This window comes from Pseudorasbora parva, chromosome 1 (assembly GCF_024679245.1).
Source record: "Pseudorasbora parva isolate DD20220531a chromosome 1, ASM2467924v1, whole genome shotgun sequence".
Lineage (NCBI taxonomy): Eukaryota > Metazoa > Chordata > Actinopteri > Cypriniformes > Gobionidae > Pseudorasbora > Pseudorasbora parva.
Genome location: NC_090172.1, coordinates 65,467,811 through 65,483,052, shown reverse-complemented (window position 1 = coordinate 65,483,052; position 15,242 = coordinate 65,467,811). Strand labels below are relative to the sequence as shown.

The following is a 15,242-nucleotide window of genomic DNA, read 5'->3' as shown; positions in this document are numbered from 1 at the left end:
GCACGCTCAGAAGCAGGAAGTGATCATCTGATCAGTGTGTGAACTGACACTGAAACACAAAGTGAGTTATAGAACCGATTATACCTCAATAATAGACTGGACTGAGAGTGAGCTGATCCTAAAGCACACACACACACACACACTGACGGCCAGACCTCAGAGCCGTAAAGCTGAGTGTGAGGTGTGCTGAAAACTTTAGTTTGTGTGATGGCAATCCTTCAGGCAGTGATGGCCTGTGAAACTGCATGTTTGTTCTGATGTGTGTGTGTGTGTGTGTGTGTGTGTGTGTGTGTGTGTGTGTGTGTGTGTGTGTGTGTGTGTGTGTGTGTGTGTGTGTGTGTGTGTGTGTGTGTGTGTGTGTGTTTGTTCTGATGTGTGACTTCATCCACAATCGGCATTTATGAAATAGTGCAGACTTAATTTTTTTTATTAATGTCAACTTTAAATGTAAAGTCTCAGGATTTTTTTTTTTTTTTTTTCCGTTTGTATCACTAGTAAGCAAGAGTTATTTAGCAATTATTTTTGACCTCAGACGGCTTATGTCGCCTTTGTGAAAACATTTGCCAAGCTCACACAGGTTTGGTTTCATTCCTGGAAGGGTAAAGTCAAATGTGAAAGATGGCACAGAGTTAACTTTTACTGTCCTCGAAAGACCGCAAGAAACCAAAATTAACTATTCATCTTCCTAATGCATGAGAACTATCGCTTTTGACTTAATAGTTCTTCTTACAATAAGTGTGTGTGTGTGTGTGTGTTTATGTTTGTGTGAGTGTGTGTTTTTATGTTTGTGTAAGTGTGTAAGAGTGTGTTTATGTTTGTGTGAGCGTGTGTATGTATTTATGTTTGTGTGTGTGTGTGTGTGTGTGTGTTTATGTTTGTGTAAGTGTGTGTGGGTGTGTGTTTATGTTTGTGTAAGTGTGTATGGTTGTGTGAGAGTGTGTTTATGTTTGTGTGAGTGTGTTTGTGTGTGTGTGTGTGTGTGTGTGTGTGTGTGTGTGTGTGTGTGTGTGTGTGTGTGTGTGTGTGTCTCTCTCTGCTGGTCAGTGGAATCACACAATCTAAAAATAATCCGTCCAGTGAGCTTTCACAAACACGAGCGATTCACAGACCGCACAGTGAGAACCAATTACAGGTCCCGAATGAGAAATCCATTACCGTCCATTAACACACACACACACACACAAACTACAGTAAAGACCCCCGGCTGCCGTGTGTTACTGCGCTTTTACCCCGGTGTTCACACCCCGCACTACTACTTCAGACAGGGCTTAAAATAACCGATAAACACAAACCCAAACCCTGGCAAGAGAGACCATGCGAGTGTGAGAGTGTGTGAAAGAAGAGTGTGTAATCTGCACGTATTGGGTACTTTACATTTTAAGTAGCCTTTTTTCCAGAACATTTAAGTATCTTATATTATTTCCATAATAAATCTTCTTTTTTACAGTATGCTATAGTGCACTTCTTCACTATAGAAACGGTGATTATGTAAGACGTCATTAGTGTGTTTGCAGACACATTTATTGATCATGTGGTTATTGATCGTAATATTGGATGATGTGTCATAAACGAACCGAGAGCGTGATTCATCATGTGACCGGAGAGCCGTTAACATCATAAACATCGGCCGTCTTCATCTCTCTCGTCTGCGAGTCTCTTCTGATAACGGCTGAACCGACGCCAGACGGCCTGTCACGAGGAAGCATGGCAGAAACTGAAGACAGTGAAATGGGAATGAATGACTGAAAATGTGTGAAAGGAAAATAAGCAGCGTAGGCGGCTTGAGCCTGTCAAGAACACTTCCAGGTCACATCTACTCTGTGAAATCTAGTCAGACTTACTTAGAATACCAAGCATGGTGACAAATACAGAGGGATCTTATCAACAAAACAATTATAAAAGATCATTATTCGACTTGAAATATAGTTTTGTTACGTGTCATTTATGTATCTCACTCACATATTATCTTCCTTTTGAAATCAAACGAATAAATATATGAAGATAATTACACTATTATAAATGAAGATCACGAGCCCAACCACAGGGAACACTGATCTCCATAATGGTGATCAAAACTAAAACATTTTAGGAAAATCTAAATTAATTTAGGAAGTGAATGTGATCATTATATATATAGACACACACTCACCTAAAGGATTATTAGGAACACCGTACTAATACTGTGTTTGTCCCCTTTTCTCCTTGCCTGCCTTAAGCCTACGTGGCATTGATTCACACAAGCTGCTGAAAGCATTCTTTAGAAATGTTGGCCCTTATTGATAGGAGAGCATCTTGCAGTTGATGGAGATTTGTGGGATGCACATCCAGGGCACGAAGCTCCCGTTCCACCACATCCCAAAGATGCTCTATTAGGTTGAGATCTGGGTACTGTGGCGGCCATTTTAGTACAGTGAACTCATTGTCATGTTCAAGAAACCAATTTGAAATGATTCGAGCTTTGTGACATGGTGCATTATCCTGCTGGAAGTAGCCATCAGAGGATGGATACATGGTGGTCATAAAGGGATGGACATGGTCAGAAACAATGCTCAGGTAGGCCGTGGCATTTAAACGATGCCCAATTGGCACTAAGGGGGCTAAAGTGTGCCAAGAAAACATCCCCCACACCATTACACCACCACCACCAGCCTGCACAGTGGTAACAAGGCATGATGGATCCATGTTCTCATTCTGTTTACGCCAAATTCTGACTCTACCATCTGAATGTCTCAACAGAAATCGAGACTCATCAGACCAGGCAACATTTCTCCAGTCTTCAACGGTCTAATTTTGGTGAGCTTGTGCAAATTGTCGCCTCTTTTTCCTATTTGTAGTGGAGATGAGTGGTACCCGGTGGGGTCAAGGTTGTGTGTGTTGTGGCTTCACAAATGCTTTGCTGCATACCTCGGTTGTAACAAGTGGTTATTTCAGTCAAAGTTGCTCTTCTATCAGCTTGAATCAGTCGGCCCATTCTCCTCATCCGGCACCAACAACCATGCCATGCTCAAAATTGCTTAAATCCCCTTTCTTTCCCATTCTGACAATTGTGAGACAACTGCCATGTGATTGGTTGATTAGATAATTGCATCAATGAGAAACTGAGCAGGTGTTCCTAATAATGTTTTGATTGGCTGTTCACTGCTGATGTCACAGATAAACTCCTGAACTCAGGATCAAAGCCTGTTGATGGAGAAAGCTGATGATCAGCATCATGGCTAGCCTGGCCTTACCAGACTCTCATACATTTCATTTGTACATAGAGTCTGGCCACTCTCCATTGACAGGCGTTTACTTCCGCGAAGGCGGGGACTCTGTTGAAGTGTAAAACTATTGGATCTGCCTTAACCAATCGCTAACGTTTGGTCGAGACGTATGTCATGTGCCCTTCGCCTGTTTCACAAATCAATCCGTAAAAATAAATGTGCAGGCCACCTCAAAAACCATCAGATAAAACCTAAAACTCGTGCATTCAGATTGTGATTATTCACGCCAAGGTGGAGGAGAGAGTTTTGTGATCGGGAACGCGGCGCTAACATCAGTAACATCCGTAACATCATTGTATGCTGTATATAAAATGTCATATGCTTGGTATGATAATAAATGCTAATGATAATTGAGCGGTGATGAAATATAATGCTCTTCTAAATACTTGCCAGCATTTTAAAGAAATACAAGTCTAGAAATGCATCCTAATAACAGCAAAGCAACCGTACGGTGTTCTGCAGTGGTCAAAAATGATTACAAACAGTGAATTTTGAAGTGATATATTGTTGAAAACTCAGAGATGTGGATTCGGACAGCTGTTACATCAACACGACCTTGCGTTTGTCATAAGCAGTCGGTAACTCGGCCGGGGATTTTTACACGGGTGGTGAGAGACGGACGGCCATAAAATAACTGACCAGTCCCTGTAACTTAAATGATGGCAATACCTCCCGACCCCACGAGAAACAGTTACCGTCCGAATAGCTTCAGCCAACTCCTTCATCACTAACGGAGCGAGCTGAAAAATCTAACTTTTCCCAAATTCCCCCTGTTGAGGAGAAGGGCCACAACATCATGGCCACCAACAAACCCCAGCAAAGACTGTTATTGCTCCGGCTTTAACTTCTGGATATTTGGCAGCGGTGCCACAATGCAATGAATGGTTTAGTTTGCATCTTTCTCCACCGCCATTACTGAACTACATCTCAAACTAGCGCTCGACATCAACGTCTTTGTTCTCAGCCACGCCCTCTGTTCGCTGATTGGACCGGTAAAAATTTGTTTGGAGAAAACCTAAGAACACACAGCAGTCCCAGACGGAGTACTGAAGGAAAATGAAAACTGAGCGGAAGTATGTAGAAGGGCAGAGCCAGGCTACATCATGGGACCAACAAAGCCTAAGTAGATTGGTTTGGTTTTGTCAACTCAAAACTAATCCTGTAACTCTGAGTTTGTTAAACTACCATCATGGTACAGGCCATAGGTCACATCTAATGACAAAATGAAACACAACACATTAGAAATTATTTACATTCATTTATATTTTATTTATATTTCAATATATCAACATAATTTAATTTGTTCAATAAAATGCTAAGAAAATTAAACCTATTTTTAGGAAGTCTGTTATTGCATCTAGAATAAATGAAGGAACATAAAAAGTTGTGTGAAAATGTGATTAAAACTGCACACTGTGTACTCATGTTAAATCATTTCCATATATAATTGCATATATTTCTCTTGTGTTTTTGTGTTGAAATATGGCTGAGCTTCACCCCTTGAGGCCAAAAGTCATACACACACACACACACACACACACACACACACATACAGTGTGTATCTGTAATAGAGCCTCAGTAACGTCTCATGACTGCAGTCAGCCGTGATGAAAGCGCATTACACCAGTGTTTCGCTTGTGAAGAGAGTGATGAGTTCATTCAGAGGAATATTGGCATCAGGAGTTAAAGCAGGCCATTGGTGTCAATAGACTCGCGGCCTGTTTTAACTTCTGATGCCAATATTCCTCAAACTCTAATGGATTCTGTGCAGGACGGATCGATAGCGTCTCTCCTCTGGGACGAATGCGAATCAGACTATGCTAATATGCTCTGAATATATGCAGATATATTCAAATCACGCCTGTAGACAATCATCCTGTCTAAAATATCAACGCTGAAAATGTCTCACTAAAAGAAACATTTGGTTGTCTTGTTCAGCTCTCTGCATTTATTAAAGTGAAATGCACTCAAAAGTCCACATGCAAAGCATCTACAACCTACATTTAACTCTATAATGCGATGCACTTTTGACTAAAGCAAGCCGGGACTTCAGTACTAGACAAAAGCATGCCTTTATCTTCACAAACCAATGGTCAGCATGGTGCAATCGACTGGTGAGGTTTGTGCAATCGACTACAACTCGGCCCAAACCAGAGGGACGTTGTGCAACACATTTGAACCTGACAAAGATTTCTCTGTTACAAACCCTATGAGTCCTGAGTGACGTGATCAGGCTCGCTGAAACCGCATTAAACAGCCAAAACATCCCAAACAGCATCGACCAGGAAAACTGACAGCCAAAAACCAACCGTTCAGTCCACATCAGCTGCAGGACCTCCAGTTAATATGACAGAAGCATACTAATGTCACAGTATATCACACGCATGTGTGAATATCAGCATCTCAACAGAAAATCAATACTCCCTTCTGCAATTATTACAATACGCAAAAAGTAGTTAGCTGACTTTGACAGATTATTGAAATACAAACTGAAGAATTCGGTCATTCATGTGCACACTGCGCCTAAAAGTCACTTTTCTCCAAACCTGCAAATTATGACTTACGAAACACTGTTTAAAAGTTTGTGGTCTTTTTTTTTTTTTTAAGAAATTAATATTTTTATCCAGCAAGGATGCATTAAAGTGATCAAAAGTGACAGTAAAAACATTTATGTTACACAATATTTATATTTCAAATCAACGCTGCACTGCAAACAATACATTACTGTAGTCCGAGATTTACTATGCTGGGTCATTTTCTAATAAATGGCCGTTAATCAACAGCAGAATGGTGCTAATATCTCAGTCATTTACTGCTCTTCTTTAACTGTGAACATGATGAAGTTGTCTTTAATCTGCCACTGTAAGAAATGATATTGTTTAGTGCTGTAGTTGTTGTAAAGTCACCATTATGGAGATCAGTGTTCAGATTGGGATCTTGGATTCATATTCATATTTCTGATCTAGATTATCCATCCAATTATGTTACGTCTCCCTATTAAAAAAAATATGTCTAGGAGTAATGGGGTCGGTAACATGTATTAAAGTAAAATACATTTAAATGAAATAAAAGAATGGGTTCAGTTACTGATAAACGTATGAGAAGATGAATCAGGCAAACGCAGATTTAAACTTTTAACTCTTTTAGTAATTCCAAAAAATCATAAACAAACCAACAAACACCCGATTGATTTACAAAGTAATATAGTGATCATAGAAAAGAATATATATATATATATATATATATATATATACACAAAATAGTAAAACAAAAAGACGGAACAAAAAGCGTGGGGCTATGAGCGGTGCTAAAGCAAAGAAATCAACAAAACAAAAACCAGCTAACTTATCAATCGAAGTACTTAACTATCTTAAAAATAAAGAGAAATAAACACCTAAACCAACTAAGCTAGACTAACTGAGAAACATAAATACATAAGGTGGAAACCGCTCCTTACCTGGTGTGTATAAACAATTTTGTATTATGTAGGTCACGTGACATGCTGACACTATCCCATCGCTCCCATCGCTCCCATCGAGTCTGAAATGAGCCGTGTAGACACGCCACAAACTAGTCAATGGTTCAAACTTAAAGTCATAACCAAATCAAACTCGTTCAATACCAAACTATCAACCGGGGAAAGCAGTAAAACATTTGTTAAAACAATGACCAGCTAGAATATAAAGTAATCTAATTGGCTGATTTTAATTGAGTCAATCTATACTGTTATTAGTGTTATTCGCCAATATCTTATTTCAAATTCGTAATTGTTTATAAATTGATATTTCACAATAGTGGTTTATCATTTGAAAAATGTATCTTTTGTTTCTAAATGTAAGTGTATAAATGTACATTTATATATGTACGATTCTTTTTTCTTCCACAACTAATGAATGCCCGACATTAGTACTCGACATTCAAAACACAACAATGGTTGCAAATAATATCGATAAAAATGTAATAATTCTGAGCTTTACACAATAAATCAACATCACAAACTGCTTAAGGTGAAGCTAAACGAGTTCATGAGCAGAGATAAAGCCAGCAAGAATCAAGAAACCCCACAGCATCATCTGCTCATGCCGCACTGCATGCTGGGTAACTTCATAAATCATATGCACTGTAGAAATACAGTATGATATACAGTATCGTTAGACACAAGAGATGTCCTTCTGTGGAATGAATTAATAACCTAGACTATACAGCTCTGGGGAAAATTAGGAGACCACTTAACATGGATTTCTCAATGTTAAGTGGTCTCTAATTTATATATATATAATTTTTTTTTTTTCCAGAGCTGTACTGTCATCTCACACTAATATTTTAGCAGTGTGTTCTTATCAACTTTCTATCTGTAATGGTTTTCAATATTGATAATAATCATAAATGTGTCTTGAGCATCAAATCCCCTGAAGACTGGAGTAATGATGATAAATTCAGCTCTGATCACAGGAATAAATCACACTTTACTGTAAAATTCACACAGAGAACAGATGATCTACACTGGGGTAATATTTGACTATTTTACAGTATTTTTGATCAAATAAACGCAGCGTTGATGAGCAGAATCAAAACATTCATAAATCTTACAGACTCCAAACGTTTGAATGGGACTCTGACACAAAATGCTCTTACTTTCACTCCACATTAAGGCCACAAACATCCTCAAGATCAGAGTTTATCACTTACACTTTATAGGAAAGATAAACGCAAAGACTGCAAGAGTTACACAATCTCTCTCTCTCTCTCTCTCTCTCTCTCTCTCTCTCTCTCTCGGTCTCTCTCTCGGTCTCTCTCTCTCTCTCTCTCTCTCCTCTCTCTCTCTCTCTCTCTCTCTCCTCTCTCTCTCTCTCTCTCTCTCTCTCTCCTCTCGGTCCTCTCGGTCTCTCTCTCTCTCTCTCCCTCTCTCTCTCGGTCTCTCTCTCTCCTCTCTCTCTCTCTCTCTCTCTCCTCTCTCTCTCTCTCTCTCTCGGTCTCTCTCTCGGTCTCTCTCTCGGTCTCTCTCTCTCTCTCTCTCTCTCTCTCTCTCTCTCTCCTCTCTCTCGGTCTCTCTCGGTCTCTCTCTCTCTCTCTCTCTCTCTCTCTCTCTCTCTCTCTCTCTCTCTCTCTCTGATAAACAGCTCCGCTGGCAAACACACTGCTGTTTTCTGTCCGTTCAGTGCCAGCACGTCCAATCAATGCAGCGATGCCTGAGGAAACCACACAGATGCAGTGAAACTACACTTAAAATGCTAATTTACAGACACAGACACAACAGACTTCTCCACTGCCCACAGGAAACAAGAGTTATTGCTCAACAACTGCCCTTCTGTTGCTCAATGTTCCAGATAAACAATAAGTCATATTATCTCAGTATTTATTATTTTTGACCGGGTTTACAGTACAAATAATATTCTTAAATCAAGATATATTACCAGAGGAGCAAATAAGTCTTGTTTTCTGAAGAAATGTATCAAAATGAAGTGTTTAGGTTAAAAAGGAATGAATATATATCAGCCAAAGGGGTCAGAAAAATAATCATAACACAAATGATAAAACAAGACCTTGTCAGTACTGGGGATGTTGAGGGTTTAAACCACGGCAGAGGAAGAGGAGTGTGTGTGATTCAGCGCAAGGCGAAGAGGATGCTGTGTGTTTATGTGTATTAATAACTGTAATATTTAAAGGATTACACAGAGATGAGCAGGATGTGTGTCGCTTTTTACAGTGATTACAGCGTAACAGCAGAGCGAAAAATGAGGATTACTGAAGCGGAGATCGGCTCGACACAATTTCACCTGCGGTTCTTCAGACCGCCTCAATACATTTATGAAGGTTTATTACAAAAATACTGAATGCAAGATTTGTTTTTGTTTTTTGTTGTTTATCCAGACGAGCTATGACTACAAAAAAAGATGCTCTTCCTCAATATTTGTGTCTTGGGTAGTACAAATATTTCAATATTCTTAAATCAAGATACATTCACTGAAATGTACATTACGTAACATAAGATAATATATGTTTATGCAAAAACTGACAATGAAAAAAAAAAATCTGATGGATATTTTCATATTTGATGTTATCAAACTCATTTTTATTTATTTTTTATTTTTCCATCAAACAAGATTTTTTTTTTCTCAAGTACTCTGTAAAAAACTTATTCAGTCTTAGTCTTGTTCAGTTTTTTTGACTTGTGTTCCAGAAGAAAAAAATATTTAAACATCCTTAAGATTTTCAGTCTTGTTTTCTGAAAAATGCATCAAAATTAGGCGAGTTTGTACTAAAAACAATTGTGCAGTATGTTCAGAAAATACATTTAATTTAAGGGTATTGGCAGACACTTCTACTCTCTAACAAATACTTACATTCTTATTTAAAAACAAAAGCAAAAACATTGATGTAAAAATCAAAAAATTGTAACAGATAAATGCAAAGCAATGCAATTAACACATTAAATTAGATGTGAAATTTTGAAGTGAAAAAATATTTTGTTGTACAAACAAACATATTACATTACATATATAAAACATATATTTGTTTACTTTTATTTGAGAAGAAAATTGCATGTTACTTTTTTTCCAAAAATAAATAAATGCTTGAAACAAGAAAAAAACTGCAAAAAATGGGGTCATTTTTTTTTCAGAACAAATATTAAACAAAATCTAAAATAAGATACAGCTACACTGAACATTGGTGTGCAAATTATTTTTACTAAGAAATTGCTAGTAAATAAAAAAAAGAAAACATCAAATTAAACCAGTAACACATTGAATAAAAACATGTAATATATATTCATTGCATGCATGAAATAATAAGAAAATAGTCAGAAAAAGAAACTTAACTCTGAAAGAAAACAAGTTTATTTGTCTTTAAGTATAAACGTAATGTTAATATGTCTTTCAGACACCAAGACTTGTCTTTTTTGTCATTGTGCTTCTCGAGTAAACGTGTCTCGATTTAAGAACGTTTAGTGTTATTTACACTGAAAAACAAGAGCGACCTCTGGCACAGAAGCGCTGTAGAAACCTGGAGGTTGAGCTCCAGTATGGCAGTAGTAGGGCAGGACACGTTTAGAGGCTTGGCGGTATTTTTAGGTGTCATGATAAAGGACACTGAGATATGTTGCGGTCAGGCTATTCTCGGGCCAGCAGTTGTATATATCGGTGTGGATTACGTTCCTGAAGACATCAGACCACATGTGACCGCCTGCCACTTACACAAACCTCAAGCAACGATACAAAAGCAACAAAAGCGTTACGTTACTCAGATATTCAGGTTTAAAACATCGCACTGTCAATCAGAAACTTGGACCAATGATCATGAAGTAAAGCCAAAACCTGAATCAATCTCATGAGAGCGAGCGGATGGGAAACGTCCTTGTAGTAGTGACCCAGAGTTGAGGACGGTGTAGTGTAACGTTACTGGTAAGTGTGTGTTAACTGCGAGCTATTTCTAGAGTTCAGCCATCAGACGCCCTGAGAGACCGAGCTGAAAGAGTGTGTGAAGAGCCAGAATCCAGTGCAATGGCCTGAGTGCAAAACAATCTTCTCAATGTGTGTTTATTCAGCTCCAGGGACTAAAACTGACAAAACACCTCAAAGGTAATGAATACGATTATGAATAAAGTAAACACTGAAAAAATTAATAGACAAAAAATATATTTTAGTAGTGAAATGTAGAGTAAATATAGTAGACTTATGGACTATGAATTGTCTAAATCACAAGTATAGAAACACACAATCCTACTTGTTTTTTTTTTCTCAGTGTGAAGAATATTTTAATAATCAAAAGAACTTTTTATACAGAAACTAACTCAATATACAGAATATTTAGTGCAGTTGAAAGACTCCATGGATGTTAAATGTTCTGATAAATAACATTTATTTCTACGAGTGAACTCAGTACTGTTCGCAGTCGGACTTTTGCAACTTTAAATGGTTAGTTCACCCAAAAATGTAAATTCATTTTCAAGAAAAAACTATTCTCTTCTCTTCAAAAATGATTGTAGAGCCGCTGTAGTGAGATGGGCTTTGTAACGACGTCTTTAGTGCCTTTATGGGTCTTGAGAGAGGAAATGACATTGGTGTCAATGAAGGCCTTTCTGAGCCATCGGATTTCAACACTAATATCTTCATCTGAGTCTGAAGATGACGGGGTCTGACGGGTGTCCAACGACATGAGGGTGAGGAGTTCATGACAGAGTTTACATTTATGGGTGAACTAACCCTTTAAATGGGTCCTGAACTCAGTAATAAAAATTTTCCTTGACTTTTTGAAATACAAGAGGTCATCATAGTGATCATACTACAAGAATGAAACTTTCTTGTTAGTCCGAAATTCCCTCTGCAGAAGAAGATCAACGCTAGCCTGACAAGCCTGACGCACATCAAGATGTTTGGTCTGGAAACTCACCATTGACAGCTCAATCTGAGGGGCGGATGAACGTTGTCTTTCAAACTCCCTCTGCACGCGATAGGATAGCGATACAACCAACCAGAGCAACGAAGGTGAAGCAGAGCTCGCTGACTGATTAAACATTCGCCGTATCTGGTCGGCTAAACTCTGAACACATCTTCCCTTGTTAAGAATGACTTCAGTGGCGTTCTTTTCTCAGAGAAAAGCTTAACTCAAGTCTTCCAGAGTCGCGGCCAGAGCTGATTCGAAAGACCGCCGTTCGCCAGTTTCTGTGTTTACTAGAAGCACGCAAACGCAACTCGGCCGTCGTCATTATGGTCCCGCCCACCGACTCTATACACGATGTGATTGGCCCGTCCAGAGTTTGGCAATTACAGCTCAGAAGTGTATTGAGAGTTGCTAGACGACACTCACAGGCAGATTAGATTTGCTGCCGCTAGGGTGCGTCTAGATTTCTAGGCTAGATCAACGCCTACATCATCAGTGCGACTCTGATCTGAGACCAGTGGTTTCTGATATGTAATGATTCATACACAGTCAGATGTTCTTTGTCTGTGTGTCAGTTAATCAAACCAGTGACTAAACGTTCAACTTCACATTGTTTCTCTTATTAGGATGAAAACCGTGATTCAGTTTCAGAAAATTATCTGGAGCTGTCAATCAAACAGTGCAGGTTTATTAGTAACTGAGTTCAGAAGTTGCGGCAAAACTCCCATTAACCCTTAAAGACCTAGAACATTTTTGGGGCGCCTGATGTGCCTCTACTTTTCTTTATTTTTCTCCCCCATTCTAGCAGTTAGCATCAAGTGCTATATATTATTTTAAACAGGAGAACCTGAAGTTTCCATCTAGCTCATTTGATGTCCCAATTTTACATTTATCTATTCTGAGAATGGATTAAATTAATATAATTTCAAGAAAAATGGCAGCAAAAATGTGATGTTTTTACTGTGAACTCGAACAGAACTTCATGAAGTTTGGATTTTTTCCTTTAGAAGTTAGACTTGGTTGTTTTACACTTCCAGATGAAATTTTGTCTACATGTAACAATCCCTCAGCAAGTTATAGCCATTTATTATAACATTATTCTAGGCGTTTCTAGGTTTTTGAGTGAAAACAGGTGTATTTTATTGACTGATAATGTGTCCTAAAAAGTTCAATTAATAAAGTAAATAGAAAGATTGTTATATAATAACAACACTGAAACAAAAATTTTTCTTCAGAGAAATATATTATAATTTGGGCATGAAAAACAAACGCAAACAATACATCAAGTTGTGACAACAAACCGTGAAATAAAATATACTGAGGCTACTTTTACATGTGGGCGGCTATTTTCATAAACGGACATTTCAACTTCTCTGCACATAATCTTCTCAAACACAAATTGAGGAAAATATAAGAGTGAAAATGTGTAAAACACAAACTACATACAAATAGAGAAATATACTGACTGTGTGCTGTGATCTGAGAGAGAGCGCTTTGCACGCGTTTATTACTGTTTGGTTTCATGATACATGCAAATTCACACCCACGTTCATTTTTCAGAGAAACGTGATTCGTGGTTCAAAAGACCAAACACTGTGTTTATTGGTTGAGTTGATGAAAGTTTCAACGAATCTGGGCACAGGGGGGTGGGACTAATAAAAAAAAAATTCTGTTTGGCTCAGGGGAACAACCCACGTGTGTTTCTTGGACAAATCAATGCTGCATATTTTGATGACGCATCCACGCTGACTATGGAGCCTCTGAATGATCAATCGCGAAACATATTATACCTATGGAAAGGGGAGATTCTCCTCTTTACTGTGCAGTTTACAGCATACAGATTGGATCAGCGATTAAAAAGTTATTAAACATTTTGGAACGATAGTTATTTTTAGCCGCGGGCGGCTGTCTCGGTCTTTAAGGGTTAAAATCAACGAATCTCTTATTTACATTGTGTTTGCACTGTTAGTTTTGATGAAAGCATGCGTTAGTGTGCAGAAATCCAGTTCCAATGACGAGAACCACGATTATTTGCACTGTTAGTTTTGATGAAAGCATGCGTTAGTGTGCAGAAATCCAGTTCCAATGACGAGAACCACGATTAGTGATTCACTTTTCATGATTAGTTAACCTTGAGAGCTGTAATAGCAAAAATATGCTAAAAGTTTTTAGAGAGCGTTCCAAGTGTAATACTAGCTATTTTACATGCAAACATTTAATCCAATCACAGCAGTGGGCGTTTACACTGAAGTCTCACAGCAGCCAATCACAGCAGTGGGCGTTTACACTGAAGTCTCACAGCAGCCAATCACAGCAGTGGGCGTTTACACTGAAGTCTCACAGCAGCCAATCACAGCAGTGGGCGTTTACACTGAAGTCTCACAGCAGCCAATCACAGTAGTGGGCGTGGCCCTTCAAACAGAGCGCTCAAATTAGTGGCTAAAATCAGGATAGGAAAAACACCTTTTATTTCTAAATGATGACCTAATGTTATAAAATAAAGCATTTCATGATATCAACACCATTTCAGGGTGTGTGTGAGACACATGAAGAGTGAATAACTTCAAAAACACGCTACTCTACAACACTAACCCTCAGCGCCAGCCACTCGACACCGTTAGACACGAATAGCACAGTTTAACTACGGCTACTACACACACACACATATATAACCTGAATTTAAAGCCATAAATCAGACACAGCATTAGTTTTCAGTCCTGAAATCTGGTCAGCTCTGTGATTGAAGAGGAAAGACTTCATTTGCCTTTAAATACTCCCACTTGTGTCTTTTAAAAACAACTTAATAAACTCTCAAAATCGAAGACATTGATTTCTCTACGGGACAAAATCAGTTACATTTATTTGTCCATTACAGTATTTATTTGCAGTCTGTGTGTGTTGAAAAATAAATAAATGTGACACCTGTGTGATTGTGTTGCTTGCAGAGGAATCAATGGCTCAATAAAACACACACAGAGAGAGAGAGAGAGAGAGAGAGAGAGAGAGAGAGAGAGAGAGAGAGAGAGAGAGAGAGAGAGAGAGAGAGAGAGAGAGAGAGAGAGAGAGAGAGAGAGAGAGAGAGACTGAACTGGTAACAAACACATTTTGACATAAGCAAAGCATTAAAAGTAACCAATCTTTTCACAACAACCGCACACAGCGGATCTGGGTGTGTGTGTTTGTGTGTGTGCCTGTCTGCTCTGGGCTTTGTCCCAGTGTTTGTTCTTCTAGAAAGTTTAGATGACAAAAGAAAAGAGAATGAGCCGTGGCAGCCGCCATGGAGACCCGGAGAGACGCCAAAGCGCTCAGTGTTGTTTTCCTGATCCTTTACTCCTGTGTGTCCCACAGCGATGGTCCCGCATTCATCACTTCAGCAGAGAAAGAGCAGCCAACACCCTGATGGATTACAGCACTGGCTCACTCTATCTGTGTCTGTACATCTATCTGTTTATCTATCTATCTGTCCGTCCATCCTTCCATTTAGATAGTCCATCCATCTATCATTTATCTGTCCATCTATCTACACTATATTGCCAAAAGTATTGGGCCGCCCCTCCAGATCCCTGAGTTCAGGTGTTCAGTCCCTTCATGGCCACA

General features: G+C 38.8%; 1 protein-coding gene across 1 annotated transcript in view; it reads right to left on the bottom strand.

The window, feature by feature from the left end:
* The window catches only part of ndrg2 (NDRG family member 2), a 59,010-nt gene that overhangs the window by 31,733 nt on the left and 12,035 nt on the right, over positions 1-15,242 (bottom strand). The gene's annotated exons all lie outside the window — the stretch shown is intronic.